Source organism: Dermacentor silvarum, chromosome 1, assembly GCF_013339745.2.
Source record: "Dermacentor silvarum isolate Dsil-2018 chromosome 1, BIME_Dsil_1.4, whole genome shotgun sequence".
Lineage (NCBI taxonomy): Eukaryota > Metazoa > Arthropoda > Arachnida > Ixodida > Ixodidae > Dermacentor > Dermacentor silvarum.
The window spans coordinates 168,753,758-168,777,807 of record NC_051154.1 but is presented as its reverse complement, the minus strand read 5'-3'; the positions used below and the strand labels follow the sequence as shown (position 1 = coordinate 168,777,807).

The window sequence follows — 24,050 nt, the reverse complement described above, 5'->3', positions numbered from 1 at the left end:
CACTCCGTGAAGGTGGATGACCAGCGAAGCTGTTTATGTGGTGATTGACCGTGGCTCCGGTGAAAAAACGTCCCTAGTTTGCGGGATCGGGGCCACATGAATGGTTCGCATTTTTTTCCGCCTCGCGGTCCTGGAAGGCAGCACGCTTACGCTTGGCGCCGCGGCCCGCTCATCGTCGGTGGTCCTTCCGCCGCCGCTACGCCCATTACCTTTTATTGCGATATCAATTATATGGACACTCCAAGCGCATTCCTGCCGTCGCCATCGTCGTCGCCGTGAGGTTCCGTATAAAGTCCAACGGCGATAAACTCGTCGCCGCGCGCCGTATGCTGTATGTGCGAGTGAAAGCGCGTGAGGGACGCGCGCTTTCACATAGAGCGAACGCACGGCGGAGACCAAACACGACGTCTCCGGTCGTGCGAAAGGCCGTGAAAGGATAGGAGGGAGGGAGGGAGGGAGGGAGGGGAGGCGACGTTTAGCTGCGGCACTAAATGCGTATCTTGCGACCGGGTGCAAGGGGAATTGGCGACTTAATCTCCCACGCGAAATGAGGAAAGCGGGAAGGCAGCGCGGGAGGGAGGGTGCGCGGCTTCTACTCTGCCAGGAACTGCGTACTTGTACTTTGCGCGGCTGAGGGCTGTCGCGCGCACCGTATCTTGAAAGCGATCTTCGGAAAGCGAGTTTCCGTTGAAGCGATAAACCACACGAACCTTCGGTCAGTGCTCCCACCGCGCTTGCTCACGCCAGCGCTTTGACAGTGCTTGTTCATCGAGTGTGATCTTTGCTTGAGCGCGCTGACACCATGCTTGTTAATTCAGTTAGTAAGCGAATGTGTCCAAGTTTATGCAGCCCATAAAACTACTATCCTTACTCCGTATACTCTACTAGTAAATTTGCTACCGCAATTGATGCTTCGCCTTCCGAGCGAAACTGCGACTTTTTTTGTTCACGCCGTCGTTCTTGGTAGGCACGCTGTTCTTATTCAGATCGTACGACACGCGGCCTACCCATTTCACAGTTAGAGCAGAACTGAGGAAAGGAGCCCACATAGAACATGATCTCAGGAGACAGAAGACACTCTGATTGGTAGGCACTAGTTTGAATATGCGCGATGGCGTACACGTGTATGGTGCGAACGTAGACATGGCCGACGCGTGTCAAAGTGTAGTATCTGTTCATATCAGTGTAATATCTTATACGGGTTGTATTTTGACCCAAGATATTAAACTTACTTTTGCAAGTTGGCGGAGTGCTTGAAGCCTGCTTCACCTCCGCCGCGGGTCGGCCCGGTATTGCACTATCTTCGGGATCGGCCCACGGTTTTTGGTCTACGAACATCGATCCGCTGGAAACTAGCCATGTACAGCTTCGCTATAAAACTGCCTATAATGACGATCAGCGTATATGCACGTCCTAAGGAATCTTTGCCGCATTGTCGTTGCTCGTATATAACGTTCTTACCGCGTGTGTGCGCTGCGCACGTTTGAAGTTTGCGCTCCGCATGAAAGGTAACGGCTTGCGCAAGAGCAGTGACAGAATATTTCACCTGAGGATAAAAAGAAAAGCGCGGTCGTTTTTCTATTGAAATCACCCCTCCACATTTGCTTCCGCTTTTCTCTCTGCTTTTTTTTCATCGCGCGGAACAGCTGTCGTAGCACCGTGCATAAAAGCTGCACCTGGAAAACTTCAGGTGAAATTTAACTCAATTTCCCGAAGTAAATCTAGGCTTTGTGCAATATAAGAAGACACAGTACGTAAAACAAGGGCAATGTACCAAAATAGCGCTCCTCGTTTTTCATTCTATTTTTGACAATGCACGCGTGATCGCCATGCATAAAGAGTTTCATTCTTTCTTTTTTCGATGGTACGCATGCGATACCTTTTGTGCCAACATGGCTGCACTAATCTCTATAATTTCTGCAAATAAAGAACAGTGCCGGGATAACGTAATTATTCTACTACAATTTTGTTTCTTTTTCACGCTTTGTCAGGGGTCCGAGCGGCGCTCCGCCGACGTTATCACTGCATGCAGGATCGACCGGTCGTGAGCGGCGGATGATAAAAAAGGGACAGAATCGAGCGATGGGAATGCTTATATTATACCAGACCAAGTATAAATTGCAGTTGAGCCATCTGTTAATGAATGCTTCATACTTTTCACACCATGTCAGGAGTTTCCCGCGTAAGGTGCATAGTATATACGTGTCACTGCTTGTTGCCCGAAGTCTTTTGGCTATGAGCCATGGACGGACTGCATCTTCCGCTTGTACATAACGCCCTTGTTCGCCCAATTGGGCTAACGGCAGAGCTCCGGACGCAGGGCTTCTATTTCTCTCTCTTTGGCTGACAGAAGCGGATGCTGATGTCGCCTCTCCTTTGATTGCGTGATAATGCTAAGTTCTGTGACGAACGGAGTATCGCGCAGACCTCAGCGCAGGTATTGCAGCAGCCCCGCTGATATCAGCCAGTTGTCTTCCAACCGTAGGTGAGAACGATTTCGCGACACCTCATAGCAGTATCTCAGTGAATGGCGTCGGCATGCTGCAGTGGGGCATTGGGAAATATTACATCTGCGCAATCTGCGTGGTCTAAAAACTCTAGACCATGCCATCTGTAAAAAAAAAAAAAAAGATGGAAGGAAGAAAATTGTGGCCTTAATGGACACCGCTAGCCTAGGCCTGCGTTTCAGTACGAACTCAAGGCTCGGTAGTAAAAACATATGAATAAAACATGCTTGAAAACTTTTCAACCATATCCTGCTTACAATCCGCATTGCACCGAATGGTCCTTTTTAAAGTCAATACGTGAGAATAAAATTTCGAACTTAGTCATTGAAGATGAGCCCGCGCTCGTTGATGTGTCAACTCCTTCGTTTAGTATCTACTTGCTTCCAAGTATTTTTAAAGCGTCAGTGTTACAATTCGAATTATGGCTAAAGTACTTCACGTTCCTTTGCAAAAAACGTGCCACGGAGAAGGCCTCATCTTTCTTTCATCAAGTAGCAACCACAGCGCGCTTGCTGTGTTTCAATTGCGCTCCTACAATCCGAAAAACACGTGCCTTAGAAATTCTGCAGACTCAAATTTTCCCGGAACACTTCAAATTTTGGGTCGCCATAATATCCAGTCACCTTGATCGGTCTCTCTCTCTCCTTCTCTCTTTTTATGCCTGGAGTTATTCGGTAGCCTCTGACGATATATAGTGCATCTTCGTACAGACGCCCCAGACTCCTTGGCCACATACAAGGTATGAACATATATTTATATGGTAATATAAACCGGGCCCCTTGGTTTACTTTCTTCTCGTTTATAATATATATATATATATATATATATATATATATATATATATATATATATATATGGAGGCGGGGGGGGGGGTAACTATTTACTTGCTTTCCGGTCCAGCTCTGAAACGGAAATTGCAGTGGGACGCACAGAGATCGGAACAGAATATCCAAAGAAACGAGGGAACAAAGGCTGTACCTGAAGCTCTTTCCCAGCCGCACACCACTTTCTCTCGCTTTTTACCGCTGTTTCTTGCAACCGATCTCACGCTGTTTCTATGTTGATAAGATGCGGGCTCGCACCGCGCACAAAATTCCTGCGAGAGTCTGCAGTCAAGCTTTTGTCTCCACAGGCACTCTCGTGAACTATCGATCGACTTCCTCAGATTGGCACAATGGAATTAATAAGAGGTGTCCTGGAAATGCTCAACAAACGCGTATCCTCTGCATCTACCTACTGCGGTTCTTAAATCATATATAGCCTTTATATTGTGCGGAAGCTTGGGCAAGCTGGCAACTCGTAGCAACAAACAGGCACATGGCTGAAGAAAACATAAACAGCGCGCTTACTTTCAAAAGTGTTTTGGGTAAATTATATAGAGGCACGGTGTGCATGCTCTAAAAAATAATAATAATAATAATAAACAGGAAAACATGTATATTATGACTACTCAGTGGAGGGGCACGTTACTATTGTTGGGAGCAAGAAAAATGCCGCAGACCACGTGACGTGCGTGCTATGTCCAAATGCAACGGATTAAACAGTGTGTATTGGTAATTTTTACACCTGTAGATTGCTCAAGTGTGTGGAATAGCGGACCACATGCAACACCACCTAGATACCACAAGGCCTACGCACTCCGATCTATGACGTCATGCTACCTGGCCCGACTGCCATAGAATCTAATGGGGATGCTCCCGCGTAAGCAACAGTGATTTTGACGTCACTGCTTTCGTCACGCCAGCCTTGGCAATGGAAATTTCGGGCCAGGTAGCATGACCTCATAGACCGGAGTGCGTAGGCCTGTGCTATCTAGGTGATGTTGCCACATGTCGAAGGCTCGCTGCATGGCTGCAGTGACGAAAGAATTACATTGTGGGTCGTCGTACCACTAGGCTCTTTGTGGGCCGGCGGTGGCCCCTACATTGATCTTCTGGCCTAAAGCGACGCCTTGAAGCATGGTCCTCGGCGACTTGCCGTGCACTTTGTGTGTTATAAGTGCGCATCTGGCAACTTCGCGGGGAAAAGCGCCACTGCTTGATCAGGGTATAGGAGTGGAGGGGTGGTGCCGGGTGTGCTTGGGCGGCCAGTATGATGATGATGATGATGATGATGATGATGATTTATTGGCATCCCCTTTGAAACGGGGCGGGGACAAATCGTCACCTAGCCTGCTTGAGTTACTTAGGTATGGTTTCAATTATTTTCCTTCTAGCATTCTTGTATACATCTCTTTAATCTTCTCTATCTACCTCGTGCCGCTGCCTATGCCTGTAATGCCTTCCACCAATACTCTAAACGTCTCTAGCTTATCTCTACTGCTGACTGGTTGATGCTTCCGTCCACGTTAAATCCAAGCGCTTCTGGAGGTTGTACGTTACGCACTGGTCTCGCTGGGTGAATCCTTTTGCATTCCATTGGGATGTGCTGAGTGGTCTCCGGATTTTCGCGGCAGCATGCCTCATCTAATTGCGAATATTTGCTGCGGTATGTTTTTGTCCATAGGCAACCAGCTCGAGCGTTTAATAGCAAGGCGCTTCCCTTCGTGTTATGGTACAGAGTTTCTCTTCTAATTTCTGTTTTCTCCTTCTTGTAAATCTCCATAGTATTTTTTTAGTACCAGGAAGATAACCGCGACGCGTGCGAGCGTGCGCGCTCCCTGCTTTTGCGCCAGACAGATCATTGAGGCGGAAGAGTCTGCGCGGAACTTTTGAGTTACCGGACAGGCCAGGGACAGGCCACGCCGGGAGGTAAGAAAACACCGATCATGGGACGGCAAGAAATATCGCTCTTTTCCTTTACGGATTCGGTTATGCTGCTGTATTTTCTCGCTTGCCATACTACTCTGTGAATAAATTAACCTATAGGTAAGTACATCCTACTCGGCGCCGACATGACCGCATTTGGCGGCGGCGCGCGCGCGTCGTGTCGGGAAAGCGGCCACGCCGCCACTGGCCAGCTGGCCATCTGGGGGGTACGCGTGAAGGTGTGCATCGCTGACGTAGCATTTTAAAGCGAACCTTTCTTTGCCTCTTCCTTCGACTTTTCCACTGATGTTGTCTTGCACGCCGTGCAAAGGTGCACGCAGCTGTCGATGTCTTGTACCTCTGTACTAACGTGCAACAGTCCAAAGGGTAGGTAGATAGAATGGTAGAGAGGCGGCAGGGAGAGGAGACAGAGAACGGGGTAGAACCAACGCAGTCACGAAACGAGTGATAACAGCTTTGCCACTCTTCGCTCGCAGTTCGCATACATGAGGGGTGGGAGCGGAAGAGGGAAAGGGTGATGTAAAAAGCAAGGAAACGCTGCTACTAGACACGCCCGCAGTTGCGGACAAACTGGGATAACTTAAGTTCAAGTTATGCTGCGGTACGTTGCTACTATTTCTGCAAAATAAACACAGCACAAAGTTGGCAACTGTATTAAAACACCGCAGCGTCTAGGCAGCACTACAGAAGCGGCCGCACGTCAAATCAGCACTTCTAAGCCCGGAGTGGTAGGTTTGCGGCTACGGCGTTGCTCGAGGTCGGGAGTTCGATTCCCGACCGCTGCAGCCGCACTTCGACAGGGGCGAAATACAAAAACGCTAGTGCACTTAGATTAAGGTGCACACCGAAGAATCCCAGGGGGTGAAAATTAATCCCGAGTCCGCCACTACGGCATGCCTCATAATCCGATTGTGGTTTTACCCCGTACAGACCCATAATTCAGTTACAAGTGTGTGTGCTGTGCTATATGCTCTCTCTCCCTCTCTCCTCCCCATCTTTCATTCTCCCCCATTCCGCTCCCATGTGTAGGGTAGCAAACCGGTTGTGCTAAACTGGTTAACCTCCCTGCCTTTCCTTCTCCCCTCTTTCTTTCCTTCCTTACAGTTTAACACTTTTGCCATGATGTGATGTGCCGTGTGAGGCAATAAGAATGCTAACCTTCTCAGATCTTATGAACAGTGCCGCACAACAATGCATCAAGCAAGCACGTATCGCTGTGTTCTGTGTACTACGCCGAACAGCAGTTAGAGGGGGGGAGGGGGGGGGGGGCGCACGCAAGGTAAGATTTAACGTCAAGTCACCCCTCTCGTATTGCACTAAACGCTGAAGAAATAAACATTTGCCTTCAACATCGCCGCTAATTGTCGTCAATCAAAGCAAACAGCCCAGAAAGCTTCGCTTACACCGATTCCCACAGTGCGTGGGATCCGCATAGTTTTCTTTCTATTTTCTTTTTTGTTCGGTTTAGGTTCAGGTAGAAGTCGCAACTTCTTGATTGCGGGATGCTGCAGAACGCACAGCAATTAAGTACGGTGTTGGGACTTGAAGCGCCGCGATATTTGGACAAGATTGGGTCCCGTCGCCAGCAAAAGTCGTCCGCGTCTTCTGGTGTCGCTTTGCAAATGTTAATTTTCTGATCATCCAGGCGCGCTATAACGTAAAATGATTCCAAACTGTTTTGATTCCAATTTCTGCAATCAGCCTCCACGATTGGTCAAAACATTTTCGGGCCGCTCCCAACTTCACCTGTCTATCACGCGACGTCACGAAAACCGCGATAGCTCCCCATTTGATATAACGTGTACGCACTGATTATGCATGATTAAACTGCAAAAAAGAAAAATAATCATTCCTGATTCGACGCCTTTTCACCATTAGCCCTCTGCTATTGGTCCAATGTTTTCTGGCTACGCCCTATACACCTGTCTGTCACGCGACCTCACAAAACCGCGAGAACTCACCACGTCAAAGTGACGTGTACGCGAAAAAAATGCATTAATATGCCGAACAAAACTGAAAATCATTCTGAATAGCCGCAGACTGCCCCGTTCCGAAAGGAATAGAAGATGGCTGCCCGCCGATCGCTCAGGCCCTCGCTACTCGCACCTGCCGGTGAGCATGTATTTATTTGCGCATGATAAACCTTTCTTGCGTGGCAGTAAAACGTTATTGAGTCCTTTCGGCATGCATATGACATCGCTCTGCCAACTCTTCCTTGCTGAGGATCCGTTTTAGCGGCATTGTTATCCTTCCGTTGCACGCCGCATAGTCATTACAGTGCTGACATCCTACTAATACATTCAAGGTCACAGAGTGCACAGTCGCAACTTAATTTTGTCACACGGTCCGGTATAACTTAACGCAACAGCGCCTTTATAGCGGCTCGCTATGATGTTCATGTGGGCCAGTTTCCAAGAATTTTACTTTACGTGAGTGGGTGCTTGTCCAGTGGGTCTTGCGTGACTCAGTGCGCTGCTCTTTTGCGAGTTGAAGCGAGGTAACTCCCAAAGAAGGTGCGCGATCGTTTCGCTGCGCCCGCAGAAGTGGCCGTGTGAGCTATTGGTCATTTCTATCAGAAAGGAGTACGCAGGCCATAAACGGGCTAGAAGGGTGCAGTCACGACGTGGGAGGCCGGAGGGAATGCGAAGCTGTAAATTAGGAATGTAAATTAGGAAGGTAAATTAGGGTCCAGGGTATGAAGGCGTGCCCTTGTAAAGTCACATCAATTCCATTGCTCAAAGGTTACAGGGCACGCGCAAGCGCATGAAGTTCTTTCGCTGTATCGGCTTTCAAAAGAGGAATAGCAACGCAGCTGACGCCATCATACGCAGATCGGGCAGCTGCGTCCGCTTGATAATTTCAATATATTTTATAGGTAACCTGGTAAATTGACAAAAAATATGCGATTAATTTTGGCGGAAAAGAGGACTGTAAATTACCTTTCAAAGAAATTAAGAATATTCAGTCGGCACTTTGTCATCAATTCTGAACACGAGAAAGAGAAGCTGCTTGCTTACAACTAATCTGTTTTAGAGCACTGCACGGGCCGAGTTTTTCAGCCCGGGCCCGGCCCGGGCCCGTTTTTACGTTGGGCGGCCCGCCCGAGCCCGATCAAAACTTTTATGGCGAGACCCGGGCCCGGCCCGGGCCCGGAAATAATCTACGTTACCCGCCCGGCCCGGCCCGCCACCCCTTTACCTTAGGCTCGAGCCCGGCCCGAGCCCGACTCGAAACCGGCCCGAACCCGGCCCGAGACCGAAAAATAATGTTTTTCAGAGTTGAGACACCCGAGAATAACTCGCTGCACGTTACATGCACACCACCAGAAAGCCCGAGCCCGGCCCGGGCCCGCGTCAAAAAACCCGAGCCCGGCCCGGGCCCGAGTCAAAAAGCACACGCCGTGCCCGAGCCCGGCCCGAGCCCGTGAAAAAACTGTGCTAACCGACCCGGCCCGGCCCACGGGCCGTGCCGGGCTCAGGCTTTCGGGTAAGCCCGAGCCCGTGCAGTGCTCTAATCTGTTTATCCACTGGTCTACAAGATCGATGCAGCAAGCACTTTATTATGACTTATATGAAAGGCTGTTGAGGCTTGAATCTGTCATCTCATATATTTTCCATTTCAATTTACAAAATGAGAGCATAACGGTCGTTTATATAGAATCATAAAAAATGCAGCTCTAACGCACACGTTGGAATCGGTGTGAAGTGAAGCTTTAGTGAGGCGATTAATTAAATGCTTTACAGCTAACATCGATGTGTACAATGTTTTTCTTCTTTCATTCTATGCTATATACGGGAAATCGCGCGCCATGTTTATTTTTAACATGTTTAACATAACAAAGATCACAACTTGATTCTCAAGCAATTCTTACGTTTATGCACTACACCGCTCACAAGCTACGCTAAAAAAAAGAAAAAAGCGGGACATCGTCTATGCCATGGATGTAGCTGCGAATGCGAGTGAAGTCGTCACAAACATCAATGATGCAGTTGTGTTCCGAGAAAGTTGTCTTGTTCATGTAACGTTTGCTGATTCCGAACTAAATGTAATTTGATATTCCAAATCTTACAGAAGGTCTTCTAAATATCTGCATTTCTTTTCGAAAGGCAGGCATCCACGAAGACTGAGGAGGCGTATGAATTTGCCATTGGGGAACTTAGTTTTCACCACATGGGCGGCATTAAAAATTACTACGCGTGCCACCGGATGTTGTTAACTACAAATCAGGAAATTATATGTGGCATCAAGCTCATGTGACAAAAGTTTGGGGCCCCCAAACAGGCAGTCATACTAAGGTGTCTTTTCCTTTGACCGTCTCACTCCGCTGCAAAAACACGACGACGGCGTGTTTTCATTTTGGAATTGCCTGAAGTGTAGCGCAGCACGAACAAGAACACACACACACAACACACAAAACACACACACACACACACACACACACACACACACACACACACACACACACACACACACACACACACACACACACACACACACACACACACACACACACACACACACACACACACACACACACACACACACACACACACACACACACACCACACCAGTGGCGCACCGACGGGGGGGGGGGATTCGGGGGTTGGAACCCCCCCCCCCCCTGCGGCCGACTTAACCCCCCCTTTTGTTTAACCCCTTTTCTTTCCTTACGCATTTGAGTACTGCAACTAAGATGTAAGACGCGCAATCGTCTGCACACTCGCAAAAAGCGCATTTTATTGACAATTTCCCGTGAAGAAATCGAAATTAGTGCTGTTTAGGTGGTATTGGCAAACTGTCAACCCCCCCCTGGCAGAGATCCTGGGTGCGCTACTGACACACAACGGCCGTACAGCAGTCACACTCGGTGAAAATCAGTTGCTTGCTGCTTAGAGATAACTGCGTTAAATTATAACGGACTGATGTAACAATAAAGGCCTCTCTTGAAAGCAAAAATGCATTGCAACCGTCGCAGTGCGGAACGAATGCTCTAACGTGAGAGGCATGCGAGTTTTCTGCTTAGTCGCACGTTTCCCACCTAACTACGATAAAAATACTCTGTCATGCTTAGTGACATCAGAAAATGTTTAACACACTGTGAATGTCAGGTTCTTAGACGGCGCGTTCATCCGGGTTTGGGGAAGGCAGCGGCCACCTCGATCAACGCAAGCTCAGTAGGCGCGTCGTGAACGTGGCCTGCTTGCTTGAGAAGCGCGCCTCCCCCGAGAAAAAAGTTACAGTGACGTTTCCCTTCGTGAACGCGGGTTACGCGCAAGCCTATGGACGCTGCGAACAGGCACAGCGAGCACCGCGGCGTCTAAGCACAAACGGAAAGGGCGAGATCCGCGGCGGTTTTCTTCTCCCTTCAGGTGCCTTCCTCCTCCGGTGCTCGCTTCCCTCGCAGCGACAAACATAATTTCGCCGATTTGACAGACGGGGCATCGACACTTGCACGTAAAAAAATCGCAAACTCGACGAACCCGTGCACTGCTCACCGACTGTCACGGTTTTCCTATAGAGAGTCGGCGAGTGTGTTGGCGGGGCTTTCCCGACGGGGACGTGAAAACGGTCACTAAGGGCGCTGTTCGTGGGGAGATATGGTAGTGTTCCTGCATAGCGGACGCACGTTGCCTATATAGTTGAGTTTTCCAACAGCGTCACTCCCCCTTTTGCTCGGCATCAAACCCGAGACAACGGGGACCTTGCCGGTGGAAGCAATACAAAACCTAACGCAGTTTCTGAAAGGAGCGTTGATGTAAGTAGCAGGAAACCACGGGAATTAGGAAGCGTTGCTCCTTTCAAAAATTTTACGGTATCGCTTGTTTATTTTGACAGCCGGTTATTTATTAGTAACGTCTCCTTCATTTTATATCATGCAAGTACTTAAGCGAAAAAAATTTAGTGCGCCAAGTCAAACGTAGCGTAAAAACTAAGACCGCGCAGGATCATGTAGAATTATTTCCAGCACCCCGTAAGGTGTTCTTGGAATATTGGTTACCACCAATGCTTCAGTGGCTACGAAGTCACTGTAGTATTATGGGCAATGAACGTGCAGATGAAGCTGTTCGTTTAGCCAATGCAGAAGACTGCCACATATCAATGACGCTTTCTGGGTCGGATCGACGCTGCAAGGAAGTTATGCATACTTGCACGCTGCACCACATATGAATGGAATAAACCGTACTTCAGGCATGTCAGACTACAGAAACGCGGCCGTTGTTTGTAGGCTATGGCTGTGCGCGGCGTACGCGTTCTGCATAGGGATGACCGACACCGCAGCCTGTGTGACCACTGCATGCGGCAACCAGGAAACAATATGTCAGGTTCGGTGCCAGTGCTCGCAGTACAGTGTCGTACAGAGACGATCAAACTCCGTCGTGCTCAACCGGTTGGACGAGCGGCCTCCGTCGCAAGAAAGTTGTACCGGTTCTACGGCATTGACGGGACTCATCACTACATCAGAAGGCCGTACAAGCGCTAGTGCTCTTCTTGCGATCCACCGGCCAGTGTGAACGGTAATGGGGACGCTCTTCCTATTTTATAGCGAAGCTTTCTTTGCGAACTATTACGCATTTCCTGTCGCAAAGTTCTGCCTCGCCGAGTAGAACTCAAAGGAAGGTCTCAGCAGAAGCTTCTCAAAAGAAGGAGCGAGTGTGAGAGAAAGCGAGTACAGAAAAGGCAGGGACGTCAACTATGCGGAGGGGAACGTTTTACATTGTGATAGATTGTGCAGTTTCGCACCATTCCGTGCTCTCTCGCCGCTTAGGGTTGTGCGGACGCTGGACTCTCTCGATTCCCCTGAATGTTGTTTTACTCGCATGGCTCTCGCATCTTCTGTAATCCAGTTTCCCCGCGTAGATGATGCGCACCGCCGGCAGTATTCCGATGCTAGCGCCACCTGACGGCGTGGGTCGGAATGCTAAACTAAAACAATGCTGTTTTAGTTTAGCAACTATTCTTGTTTGTAACCTTTGACAGGAGGTCCCTTTACAGCCTAGTACTCTCGAACCTCCTTCTGTATATTTATCTGCACGTTGTTTTTTGCTATGAACTTATTAAACTTCATTCTGATTCTGGCACTCGGACGCAGAGGGAACCAGCGACCTTCTCTTTGGCTTTCGCGGGACCGTCCCCCGAAAGGCTTCAGAGCGGGGCATCGGGATGGACGAACACGACCGTTCGAACGCGCCACTGTTCGCGTGACTGTACGCGTGACTGTACAGGCTAACTATTAGACGTTGGTGTGCGACATGGGCAGAACATATTCACTCGATATCCTGCCCCTGTGAGTCGGACTTCCTCGATTCGTCAACTCCCATCGGCGTGTTTTATTAGTTGTAATACGGCTAGTCGAAATTGGTGTATAAAAGGCGCAAAAAATGCCGTCATGATTGTTTGCCCTACTATGTTGTCGTGCCTTCGTCCCAAGGCCACGCCTGAGACACCAAAGATTTCAGAGGGACGCCTCAGTAGAAGCCCTATAAAAAAATAGTTGCAGTGGCTTAGCTCGGCTATGCCAGGATATACGTAGCGTTAGCAAAGGTTCAGCTGATTATTCTTAGCTTTCCTGGTTGTCTAGATTGTCAAGGATTAGCTTGATTGTCATGCTTACTGCTGCTCCAATGACACACACGCGGTATACGTATCATGTGGCACATGTATTCATTCCTCCTACGCTCAACCGCTAATTGCCAGGCAACTACTTCGGGATCCGATGAGTCAAGCTTCTCCGTTCTTCTGCGCTGTTGAGCAGCATTTGCGCTCTCCTTCTCCATGGCTATACCACACTGGCAAACGCCAGTCAGAAGCGCAGCGGCTCCAGCGCAGTGTCAGACGGCGACTGCACAGCGAGCGTGCGCCGGCGCCAGTGCGTCTACCACGGCTACGACGTCACTCCTCTGGAATGCGCAGACCGGCGGCGGTGAGTCGCGCGCGGCGGAGGCGGAGGGCGCGAGAGGTGCCGGCTCCGGTCGCTCCGGTGCGCAAGCCGTGTGACATCACTGATCCTTGCGCATGCGCAGCACGGCTCTTGATGTGCCGCGCGAAACGGGCTTGGCTAGGCCAGTGTAGCTAACGCTACAAAAAGTAGTAAAGAACAAAAAGGAAAGCAAGAAACGTCGCCGTTCCAGAGTTCAGGAGAAGCAAACTTTTTCAGATGATGGGGCCGTCGGGGACGCGTGGGTTGGGCCGACAAACAGAAGTTTCGGTGCGCTGGGTGGAAGGAGAAAGATGGAGATGCCTCTGATCGTCACCGGGAATTTTAAAGCCGATCTTCACAAACAGCTAGTGGACCAGCTAGATTTTTTTTTTTTTGGGGGGGGGGGGGGGGAGGGGGGCGGGAAAGGCGAGTGTTGTCGCACGTCGTTTTAGGCCTAGCGTCCTTGGTACACAGAAGTTTCGAGGGAGGTGGGGTACGTGTTCTGTATGTCGAGGTCGGTTCAGCCAAGGTTCACTCATTGCATTTTCAATGGACGCTGCGTGCGACCTTTAATGCGACCTTGCGTTACCTTGTGAAGAAGGCACAACTAAACAAAGCACAAAAGGTTAACTTCATTTAGACGGTAATATTGCGTTGTGTCTGCATAATTCTTTTTAAAGCGAAGCTTTCTATGTCTCACTGATTCGTTCGTGAGCGCCGAAAACGCACTGCAGGAAAGCCAACTTGCACAATACAACTATCTGCGCATCTGCGCACACAATAGAACAATCTGCGCATCTGCGCACACAATCGTAGAACACTGCAGTTTACATTCGCAATTGTACCGATAAGAACAATTGGAACTGCAACGCCATGCAATCCACACGAACTGTATATATCTGCATTGCATAACGCGCGTCACGCTATGCATTCCCGGCCGTCACCATGGGTAGGCCGCGGGTGCAGCGCACGGCAGAAGCGGCTGCCGTACGCGAACGTAAGCGCGAGCGCGATCGTGCCCGTAAGGCCGATCCCGTGTATCGGCAACGACAGAGCCTCTGACCGTCTACCATAGCTATCCCAAGACAATACTGTGCAAGTGTAAAGTCAGTTCGTGAAAGTGTGAGCGTGTGCGTGTAATCAACGGCTACATTATCTAAATAAAGGCTATGCAAGTTAACGAAATGTGTCTTCATTCAACTTCAACAATTAAAAAATCATCATCATCATCAGCAGCAGCAGCAGCCTATTCATGTCCACTGCAGGACGAAGGCCTCACATTGTGATCTCCACTTACCCCTGTCTTGCGCTAGATGATTCCAACTAGCGCCTGCAAATTTCCCAACTTCATCACCCCACCTAGTTTTCTGCCATCCTCGACTGCGCTTCTCCTTCTCTTGGTATCCATTCTGTGACTCTAATGGTCCACCGGCTATCCATCCTACGCATTACATGACCTGCCCAGCTCCATTTCTTCCCATTAATGTCAAATAGAATATCGGCTATCCCCGTTTGTTCTCTGATCCACACCGCTCTCTTCCCGTCTTTAACGTTAGGCCTAAGATTTTCCATTCCATCGCTCTTTGTGCGGCCCTTCACTTGTTCTCGAGCTTCTTTGTTAACCTCTAAGTCTCTGCCCCATATGTTAGCGCCGGTAGAATGCAATGATTGTACACTTTTATTTTCAATGACAGTGATAAGCTCCCATTCATGATTTGGCCATGCCTGCCGTATGCACTCCAACCCAATTTTATTCTCCTGTAAATTTTTTCTCATGATCAGGGTCCTCTGTGAGTAATTGACCTAGATAAACGTACTCCTTTACAGACGCTAGAGCCTGGCTGGTGATCCTGAATTCTTGTTCCCTTGCCAGGCTATTGAACATTATCTTTGTCTTCTGCATATTCATCTTCAACCCAATTCTTACACTTTCTCGATTAAGGTCTTCAATCATTTGCTGTAATTCGTCTGCATTGTTGCTGAATAGGACAATGTCATCTGCAAACCGAAAGTTGCTGAGATATTCGCCGTTGATCCTCATTCCTAAGCCTTCCCACTCTAAGAGCTTGAATACTTCTTCTAAGCATGCAGTGAATAGCATTAGAGTGATTGTGTCTCCTTGCCTGAGCCCTTTCTTGACAGGTATCTTTCTACTTTTCTTGTGGAGAACCAAAGTTGCTGTGCAATCCTTGTAGATATTTGCCAAGATATTCACGTATGCTTCCTGTACTCCTTGATTGCGTAATGCCTTGATGACTGCTGGTATCTCTACTGAATCAAATGCTTTTTCATGATCTATGAAAGCCATATAGAGAGGTTGATTGTACTCCACAGATTTCTCTATTACCTGATTGATGACATGGATATGATCTATCATAGAATATCCCGTTCCTGAAGCCAGCCTGTTCTCTTGGTTGGCTGAAGTCAAGTGTTGCCCTGATTCTATGGGAAATTATCTTGGTGAATATTTTCTACAATACCGAAAGCAAGTTAACGGGCCTATAATTCTTCAATTCTGTAACGTCTCCCTTCTTATGAATGAGTATAATAATGTGGGCATTCTTACAGCTTTCTGGTACATTTGAAATCGTGAGGCATTGCGTATAAAGGGCCGCAAGCTTTTCAAGCATGATATTAAAAAACTACAATCCTATAAACAAGCAATCAAATCACATATGCATCGCATCGGCTAGCTCAGCATTTCTTGGGTTCGTTGCGTGGTCGTTGGCTTTGGAGTTTGCATGGGAGAAAGCTTCGCGTTCAGCTTGGATTTTTTTTTCTTTCTCTCTGCCCTCTTTCCAACCCCAATTTCCGCCACCCCAGTGCAGGGTAGCAAACCGGAAAGTCTCATCTGGTTAACCTCCCGGCCTTCCTTCTCTTTCTATCTGTCTCTCTTGGTTGGCAACACTGCAGGGAATACCCAGGTGGTAAATTCGAGCCTTTTATCCACATTATCATTTTATGCACCTACCTGGGAGCCCAACATATTTTTATTGCCAGTCAACGGGACCCTTGGGACCAATGTTGGTATTGTGTGTGGGTGGGCCTATGAAGGCCTCCTGTTTCTTTAGTGTTACTACACTATTATATTAGATCTCCAATACTGGCTCGGTACAGCCCCTCAATTCCCCTTATTGGCTGAGCCGAAATAATTAACCGGCTATCCTGGACCCGCTTTGCCGTTAGTCTGCTAGCAATATGACCATACTTTAGTGCACAATGGCCTACAACTCCAGTCAATTTTAACGGTGTTAATTGCCACATTGTGTTTGTGTTCGCGTACACAGGCCGACATTCGCCTGTCAGACACAACGACAAGTTAATGGTGGTTGTTACGTGATGTACGCTCGTCATTACTGTTTGTCTGCCGGAGCGTATTATTTGGAATGGTTTTCAATCTCCCCAACTTCAACGAGATCCCAGTGGCCTTTTTTTGTGAATCTCGTTTATTATTTTATTCATAGCGTACAGAATTTTGCCGCGAGGTCTCTAACGAACGGCCGCCACTGGTTTTATTTATTTATTTATTTATTTATTTATTTATTTATTTATTTATTATTATTTATTTATTTATTTATTTGTTTGTTTGTTTGTTTGTTTGTTTGTTTGTTTGTTTGTTTGTTTGTTTGTTTGTTTGTTTGTTTGTTTGCTTATTTATTCCAACGTTGCATCTGTTAATACCACAGTGAGCTTATACCAGCTAGATCCTTCATTACGCCGTAAGTGCACCCGCCGCGGTGGCTCAGTTAGCTAAGGCGTTGCGCTGGTGAGCACGTGATCGCGAGATCGAATCCCGGCCGCGTCGGCCGCATTTCGATGGAGGCGAAATGGAAAAACACTTGTGTGCTTGCGTTGTAGTGCACGTAAAGAACCCCAGGTGGTCAAAATTAATCCGGAGCCTGCCACTACGGCGTGTCCCATAATCAGAACTGGTTTTGGCACGTAAAACCCCAGAAAGAAGAAGAAGACGAACGAGGCAAGTGTGCACGCCTTTGTCTATTACACTAGGTTTATCACTACAACCACGTGCTGATGGAATCATTGCTTACGCCATCTTTTTATGTTTTATCCCAAGCTGACCACAGATATAAGTATGCGCGTAATGCTGCCGTTAAGGAATATATGTCATACCTTGTCTCCTTTTTACCCCGCACTATATATAGTGTCGGCTGGGACCACTTTCCGGTTTCCAACGCGGACGCATCTTCATTCAAATAAATAATACCACGCTATTATTGTTAATCGCCTCCTTGGTATTGTCGGGCCAGTTTTCTTTTCTTGCGTCTGTTTTCGCGAAGCACCTATAACTGAAACATATTCTTGATATAAGCGCGAAAAAGACACGGACGGTGGCGGAAGAAGACCTCTTCTTCCGCCACCGTCCGTGTCTTCTTCGCGCTTATATCAAGAATATGTTACCGTACCAACTCGCCCAACTATCCATTCTTATGCACCTATAACTGAGGAGCGCCAGCGTTCTGCAAAACTACGCGCTGGCATCTAAGTTTTGAATAAAATTTAAATATAGAGGACACGGTCAGCTGGAATAAGAATGTTGATTTGAGCGCACATAATGAATGATTGATTTCGCAAAAAAAGCTAACCTCGCAATAATCCAAGGGTCTGCTCCAGTGTGGTCCCGCTCTGCTTGGGCTGTTCTCAGAACGCTGAAGGAACGCACATTGACCTATCTACGCCCTATAGGTGCCTGCGGATTTTTATTTTTTTTAAATTCTGGGGCTTTACGTGCCAAAACCAGGATACGAGCATGAGGCACGTTTTAGTGGGGGACTTCGGATCTATTTTGACCTCCTGGGTTTCTTTAACGAGCACCCCATGCACAGTACACGGGCCTTTTTTGCGCCCCCACCGAAATGCAGCCGCCACGATGCGGATTTATAGAGACGCCTATCGAAGCGTTTGTGGCGTTTAGTGCACGTCGCTCTATACGGGGCTGCTTACTGCCAAAAGATATATCCACTTCGCTATGTAGCAATAGGACCCGTCCCAAGAAAGTGCGTAACCTCGAAGAAGTGCAAGCGACAACGCGCCGAGGACACCCGCCACCGCTATGGGGAGAAGACGGCGGATACCCGCTCGGCTCGAGCAAAAGCGGGTTGGCGAACGTCGAGCTGCCGTTCGGTACGTCTTGCGGCGTTTGCGACCGTCTTTAGTTTGCCTGGGACGTTGCACACGTCCAAAAGCGTTTCGTGCGCTCCTACTGCGGCAGCCCGAGTTCCCGCGATTTGTCATCTCAAAAGAATGCTGTTCGCATTACCTGGACAATCATCGTAGATGAGTTGTGCCCTAGTTTTACAGCGAAATCTGTATATGGCTAGGCGAAACGAAAAACCGTTCGCCACATGTTTCGATAAAGGTCTCCACGTAGAGAACGTCGTTCTCTACGTCGCACCCAAGCGCGCGCGCGCCATTGGCAGCACCGTTAGTGACGTCGTTGCTGCTCTGCCCGCAACGCCGCTTCCTCGGCTCGCCGTTGTCGCATGCGTTCGATATCTCGAGTTATCTCGGCGTTGTGGTTAGCAGCATCCACCCGCCATTGGCGCTTGCGTTCCACTTCGCGATTTCTATGTGGACGTTTCGTCGCAGCCGAAGCCAAAGTGCCGCTCGAGGAACAACCGCCGAAAGCGGGCGTTGGCCCCGGCGAATGCGTTCCCGCCATTTCCACGTCGACGCTGCTCTGCCCGCAACGCCGCCTCCTCGGCTCGCCGTTGTCGCATCCGTTCGATATCTCGAGTTAGCTCGACGTCTCGGTTAGCAACATGCGTTCAGCATGCAGCATGCGCTTGCGTTCCACTAGTAACACAAACATGTAACCAATAATTGAGAAACGCTTGAATACAGCGTCGGGATTAACCCGCTGCTAAACACCGGGGCCGCACGTTTCATCTTCGCTTGTTAACCATGTTAACGGAGTGCTTGGGCGGTGTTTCTTTAACGTGTTATTGAGTTTTTTTCTGCACATTTTTGCTTTATTATATATATCGCTAAGCTCCCATCTTACAGGGAGCGAATTTCTGCCTGGGCGATCGTTTCTAGTGCTTTACAGCTCCAGGTTATAGTTATATACTGCGATTTAATTGCTTCCAATATTCTTACCTAGATATGTTGGCCCGTGCCGTCAGTCGTGAAATCGCTGCCTTTTTGTATTTCCTTTCTGGTTATTTGCTTGCGGTTATTTTGCGCATCGTTCATGATGTACCTAAGACCGTTACGAAAGAGGATGATTTTGACAGATCTAAATGGGGCTGTCCCGAATGGCTAAATAAATAAGAAAAAATATTGGTGGTACTCTCGGTGCGTTGCTCTCTTGTGCTTTATTAGCAGTTCTGGAATTGCTCGCGTGCTTCAATTACTGCGCGTAAATGGATTTCGTCTCTCAAAATATAAACCTCTGTCGATATTTATAGCGACGCTCTGGAGCTCCATTGTCGACTCAGCAAATGGACTGAGAAGCTGCGTGAGCGTTTCGTCTACGAGGCTGTTTAGAAAGGTAAGGAATGAGTGTCCTGTGTACGGCGTAATTAGGCCTGTACCGGGACGCCACCAAACTTGCGAAATGATCTCTCAGTTCAAACTATTAAGGGCTGCCTGAAAAGGGCGAGGCACCTTTAATTATCCAATGTACATGAACTGGACGCCTGATGGCAACGCAGCTTTGTTGGCGGTCCCAAGGCGGATCAGGTGAACCAGAGTGAGAAGTTGCGAGATTTTACATTAAGGTGTACCGGGGCGGCTCATGGCCGAAGAAACCTTTATCCCACGCTTACGGTTTCGGTCAAGTTACTCCAGGTGGTAAGAATGACTTCTTTCAAAAAGAAAAGATCGTTTTTAGAGTAATATTTAGTACTATTTAATACTATTATTTTAAAAATTTTAGAGACATATGAGAAAGAGCTGAGTAAAAAAGTATGACCTTATTTGAAAGTGGCACTGGGGAGATTTGAGGAGGTCACTACGAGTAACTATATCATGCTGTAACATTTCCCTCTATTCCGTTCCGTTACGTTCCTTCGTTACGTTCCGGACACACGGGACTCACGCATGGATCTGCCGTTCACCACTCAAGAGCTCGACGTGGCACTTGCCCTATCTGATCAGTCATCGTCACCTGGACCAGATGGTATTTCTTACCGTACCTTGTGCCACCTCGGTGAACTAGCGCGAAGTGCCCGGCTGAATATCTTCAATGAGTCCTGGGAGAATGGAAACGTTCCTTAAGAATGGAAGACCAGCCGCCTGATACCACTCCTCAACCTGGCAAGTCTCCTTTACAGATTACTTCCTACCACCCAATCGCCCTGGCTAGTTGCATTGGGAAGGTGATGGAACGAATGATCCTCGCAAAATTTGAATGGTACCTGGAACGCTACGAAGTTTATCCAGACGCAATGGCTGGCTTTCGACGTCACCGATGTTCCATTGACAACGTCATCGATTTGGTTACTTACGTTCAACATCAAAAGACGTGTAAGCGATTATCTGTCGCCATGTTCCTCAACATCAAAGGAGCATATGACAGTGTTCTTCATGAGGCTATATTAGAGGCTCTGGAAATGGTTGGCCTCGGCGGTCGGCTTTATCGTTGGACACGCAGTTATTTACATATGCGGTCTCTATTTGTGAATACCGAAGACGGCCCAACTTCTCAACACTATACACACCGTGGAGTACCACAGGGTGGTGTGTTGAGCCCGACACTCTTCAACCTTGTGCTCATTGCTCTCGTAGAATGCCTACCAAATACGGTGAAGTTGTCAATATATGCGGATGACATATGCCTCTCGGCATCTGGCGTGACGCGTCCTCAAGTACGTGCAAGGCTCCAAAAATCTGCGACGTTGACAACGACATACCTTAGTGAACAAGGCCTCAAGATTTCCCCAGAAAAATGCGCATTGGTCGCATTTAGCCGGTAACGAATGACACCGTACACCATATCCATCGATGGACAAAATATATCTTACGTCAGAACGCACAGGCTCTTAGGGGTAATCATCGATCGTGACCTCTGTTGGAGTCCCCATGTCACCTACCTAAAGAAGCGCCTGACAGCCATCTCTCATCTCTTCAAGTTTTTTGGAGGAAAATCCTGGGGTACTTCAGTACACGCGATGATGCAACTCTACAGGACGCTGTTTCTCGGGTGTATGAGGTATAGCTTGGCAGTGCTGACCAATACCTGTAGAACTAACATCCGTACAATCGAAAGTGCTCAGGCACAGGCACTTAGGGTCTGTCTATGGTTGCCACGATGTACATCAACATCAGAAACCATTGCAATTGCGCATGGCTACACGGCCAAGATTCACATTATTATGGAAGCGCTCAGAGCACACGTCCGGCACCTTGCTCGCGCCCCTTCCCACTATCTAGCCTCACTGCCAGAAGACCGACCACGCGCCTCTTTTTGTCAGACGATACTGCCTTATCGTATATACCTTCCATCAGGTTACACAGCTGCAGTGAGAGTTTTGTTTCCTCCTTGGTTCTTGGCTCAGTCACAAGTTCGACTGAAAGTGCCAGGAATTCGAACGAAGGCCGAACTCTCATCATCAGCTCTCAAGAAACTTTCGGTGATCTTGCCTTACGAAAAATTCAGTGATCATACCCATCTATACACTGATGTTTCAACCACCATGGGCGGTTCTGCAGGATCAGTGTTTTTTCCTGCGAAAGTCTCCACCTTGAAGTTCAAGACATCACACCAGACGACATCGACAGCCGCGGAGCTTGCTGCTCTTCGTAGCGCACTTCGCATAATTCGTGAGGAACCACCTAACAAATGGAGTGTTTTCAGTGACTCTAAGGCAGCTCTACATTGCTTGCTTTCCGCCTTACGCTGTGGACCCTACTAACAACTAGTCCTCGAAATCCGAAAGCTCCTTCATCGCCTCGTCGAGCAAGGACACGACGTCACCTTTCAGTGGCTCCCTAGCCACTGTGGCGTAATGGGCAACGAATATGCCGATGAAGCTGCTCGATCTGTTCATAAAGACGGCCGGCACGCGGGAACCAATCCCGCTTTCAAGAACAGATGCAGCAGCGAAACTTCGAGTGCTTGCAAACGATGCCACACAATTGTTGTGGAACACACCTAGTTTGCAGCACACACGACTACATCGACTGGACCCCTGTCTTCGACTTAGACCTCCACCTGGACTATCCCAACCCGAAACAATGGTACTTTGCCGATTGTGGCTTGGTGTCGCATTTACAAAGTCGTTTGCTTTCCGCATCGGATGGGAGGATAGTGATGCGTGTGACCACGGCGGCGACGAGGAAACTATCGAGCACGTACTTTGTCATTGTCCCCGATACAGCGCACATAGGCAGTCACTCACGACCGCGCTGGCGCGTCTTGACGACCGGCCGCTTTCGGAGCACAGTCCTGGAACGCCGGCCTATACAGTCGTCACACAACAAGTCAGTCAAGGCAGTCTTGAAGTTTTTGCGATCAAGTGGACTTTCTGACAGACTATAGTTCTCACAGAGGTTTCCGACCTTCTCTATTTTTTTTATTCCGTGTATTTTTTTTCGTGACTGCTTTTTCTCTTCCCTATTCTTTCCGCCTTTCATTTGCTCTTCCACTTCCCCCAGTGCAGGGTAGCAAACCATAATCTTTTCGGGTTAACCTCCCTGCCTTTCCCAACACGTTTCTCTCTCTCTCCTCTACTCCCTGTCAAACTTTGCAAGTGAGTTGTTATGCGTTTTTGAAGAGATAGCAACATTTTAAAGGCGAACTGCCATGAAATTTTACTTTGGATAAATAGGTTATATATGACTAGTCGTATATACTATTGAAGCAACCTTGGCAAAGCTGCAGGGCTGGTAATTGTGCAGTTTTCTTATTACCAGCCTTTAAATAACACCCAAGCAGACGACGCGTGCACCTGGTGGTTAGCGGATATGACGCGAATTCCAGCACGTTGCCTCCGAGATTTTCAGCTTGCCGCGGGCGCCGCCTTATCTTGGAGGTCATTCCCAATGGGGCCGCACGGGTTCTCAATGTTGTGAGTTCAAAGTTCTGCGTCATTTTTGGCGGGCGGTAATGGCGACGTCTTTTTCAGTTTCAGTATCAAAAGCGCCTATTTTTAGTAGGTTATCGTGACTCATCGCCTCGTATTTGAAACGTACTGCACTATCTGAAAGTAAAGGCTTCTTACGTTGTCCAAATTTTTGTTGCAGTTGGCACTTAACTGCTCATGCCTGTCTTGAGGATAATTCTATCTTTCTTCAGCACCTTTCTCACTGTCTTGACATTAAAGTTCACGAGGTACTGCATGGCTATCGTCGAGTTAAGAAAAAGCGACTTTCACCGAAGTCATCAGGGCAGAGCTACAGAGTTGCTGCTGCCTCGAATAAAGCACCATATAGTCTTCAAAAATAGTGTATACTGAGGGATAGAAACGAAAATTGCCGCGGTGCAAAGAGAAATAAAATATGATCAAATAGTGACTACCTCTTGTAAGAACCATGCTCCAAAGAGTTAAATTACCGAATTAGGACGTATCTTATAATTCCGCTGTATAGCTTTGGGACACTATCGCTTACCATGTGCGACCGCGTGGAGGCTTTCCATCTACACAACGACACCTCCCCATCTATATGCAATTATTAAACAACAGCAACAAAAACGAAGTTGATATGGCTGCCTCGTTTACGCTGGACGCCGGGGCGCTCGTGTACTTAGGTGCGCGTGAAAGAAGCCCAGGCGGTCAAAATTATTCCGCAGCCCTTCACAACGCCGTCTATCATTGCCCCGGTGTTGCTTTAGAACGTTGAACGCAATGAATCAATGAACCGATAGTGAAAGATTGCCTAACTAGACCTAACTAA

The 24,050-nt window shown here is 48.2% G+C and overlaps 1 pseudogene; it reads left to right on the top strand.

Moving 5' to 3' along the window:
* Nucleotides 1–1,143: 1,143 nt before the first annotated feature.
* On the top strand, nt 1,144–1,323 carry LOC119437995 (U2 spliceosomal RNA; annotated as a pseudogene).
* The last annotated feature ends 22,727 nt before the right edge of the window (nt 1,324–24,050 follow it).